Raw genomic sequence first — 2,472 nt, forward strand, 5'->3', positions numbered from 1 at the left:
CGTACCACTAAACTAAAAGGTTCATAACACCATATAAAACCACATTTACTTCGGTTATTAACTCTATAAACAGCCATTTCGGACTGTATTGATTCAGCGTAAAGCATAATAGCTACCATCCATTTAGCATTTCATAAGACAAACAACAAACAATCTTCCCGAAGCTGCAAAGACCTTCAATTTTGATAGTTCCACGTGATAAAAGCACAAACGAATAACATATATAATTGTTTCATTTGGTTCACTTACTTACACAACATTTTCTGTTTCAGTTACCACAACTCATTAGCAAATTTAACAAATATATGGATGCAAATAAATCAAAACAAAGTACTATATCAAGAGCAACGATGTAAATAAAATAGAGCAAAAGGCACGAATAATAATGAAAAAAATACCACAACCCAAAAACCAATATCAAAATCTGAATTCGGTGCCATTAGGACAAAATCACCAGTCATTGTTACTGCCATTTCAAACTAAAACTTAAACAACATAAAACTAAAGACCATTAGGAACTGTGAGATACATTTTACTTAGATCTCTGCCTCATCTTTCGGCGCTTCCTCTTCAATCTCCTCATACGCTTCTTCTTCCACTGAACAAAAGTTAACGAAATTAGGCATAAAAAAGGAAATTTTCAAAAATATACAGATCCACAAGTAGCCATTTTTCAGCTTATACAATATTAAACAACATTATGCCTTTTTTTTTTTTTTTTGGGGGGGGGGGGGGGGGGGTTGTTATACATAATATATCAACCTAGTATGAAAGTGTACAATAGTATACCAAAATGGGTTAAACCGGTAACAAACTCAAAATATAGGCTAGGTGGCATAAATACTTTTCCCCAGTAGACATAGAGCGTAGTTTTCAATAATTACGGAATGCGTAAAATTTGTACAATATTATGCAACATAATACCTGGGGGAAATCATTATACATAATGCATCAACTTTATATAACAGGTATAATAATGTATAAAAATAAAAAGTATAAGGGCTAAACCGGGTAACAAACTCAACATATGGACTAGATCGTAATTTTCCACTTAAAAATGTACGTAATGAGTGAAATTTGAGAAATGTAATGCTACAAACAAAAAAAAAATTATACATAATGCATCAACCTTGTCTAAAAGTGTATAAAAGGTGTTTATACACAAATATGAGATAAATCGGGTAACAATCTCAAAATATGGCTAAAGAGTGTAAATATTTTCTCCCAGTAGACAACAACAGCACACCAGTATCAACCTTGTAAAAAAGTGTATAATAGAGTATATGTTTATACACAAATATGGGCTACATCGAGTAATAAACTCAAAACATGGGCTAAATTGTGTAAATATTGATGTTACCTTAGCTCTCATGTTGAATTGGTGATGATCAAAGAGTTTTCTTCACTTTTTAGAGTGAAATGTATGGAAGAAAAGCGGCAGTGATGAAAGAAAATTGAAGTTAGGGTTTTGGATGCTTTATATAGGAAACCCTAGAGGCATGAGATTTGTGGATGATGGATGGGCCTAAAATGTAGTTAAGACTTTGGTTCGGTTATTAAGCCCAATGTCGTGGTTCTAAATGGGTCATTGGCACTTATGTGAATATTTTGTGCTGGTCTTTAATTTTTGTCCTCGTAACAAATAATATTTTTTTCTTTTCGTCTTATTTTTCTCTCTCTCAATTGTGGTTAAAATATGTCTTAAGGAACTTATTTATATTCGCTAAGAGTAAATTTGATTCAAATTTATTTTAATCACAAGACAAAAATATTTTATTATATTGTACATTTTTAAAGGGAAAATCGTGCATCTTTATTTCTTATGTTAGTCAAACGTGATTATGCGAGACAGAAGTATAGCCAAACATAAATTCTTGAACTTTTGGCATCAACTTAAAAAGTAAACACACAAAGGTAGTATTAATGTTAAACTTCATGTACACAGTTGTCTTGGTGTAAATTAGTTTTGCATATTGACAACTTATTGTTGTTGTTAACTGGGCGTTTATTGTTAAAAAAAAAAAATTGTCTTATTTGGTTATGTCCACCTCTTTTTATATTTAGTAAGTTGACAATTCAAATATCCTACATGTCAAATTTATAATCACAAGATTCAAAGAATACTTTATTATATTATACACATTTTTTTATTTAGAACCACAAGATTTGAAAGTCTATCTTTATTTCTTAAACTCCATGTCTAATCAAACTTAGACACTTAAATTGGGGTTTGAGGGAGTACATGCCAAATGAAGGAAATAAAAGGATAATCAAGACACTTAAACTTTAGACCCAGTTGAGACTTAAAAAGTAACACACAAGAGGTAGAATTAGATTTGTCCATAGATACCAAAAAAAAAGTAACTTTTTTTTTAATTTTGGAACTATGGAGTTGTGTTTGACTAAAGTTTTTGAAATTGTAGTTTTTGTTGAAAATGTAGTTGTAAAAAAGTGAATTTTTTTTAAAAACAA

The 2,472-nt window shown here is 30.5% G+C and overlaps 1 long non-coding RNA gene across 1 annotated transcript; it reads right to left on the reverse strand.

Annotated features, from left to right (window-relative positions):
* Positions 1 to 338: 338 nt before the first annotated feature.
* LOC132050476 (uncharacterized) lies at positions 339 to 1,575 on the reverse strand. Its single transcript, XR_009413422.1, has 2 exons — positions 1,361 to 1,575; positions 339 to 598 (listed from the first exon to the last, which is right to left on the reverse strand). It is a non-coding gene; the product is annotated as an uncharacterized LOC132050476 (long non-coding RNA).
* Positions 1,576 to 2,472: the final 897 nt, after the last annotated feature.

This window comes from Lycium ferocissimum, chromosome 3 (genome assembly GCF_029784015.1).
Source record: "Lycium ferocissimum isolate CSIRO_LF1 chromosome 3, AGI_CSIRO_Lferr_CH_V1, whole genome shotgun sequence".
Taxonomy (NCBI): Eukaryota; Viridiplantae; Streptophyta; class Magnoliopsida; order Solanales; family Solanaceae; genus Lycium; species Lycium ferocissimum.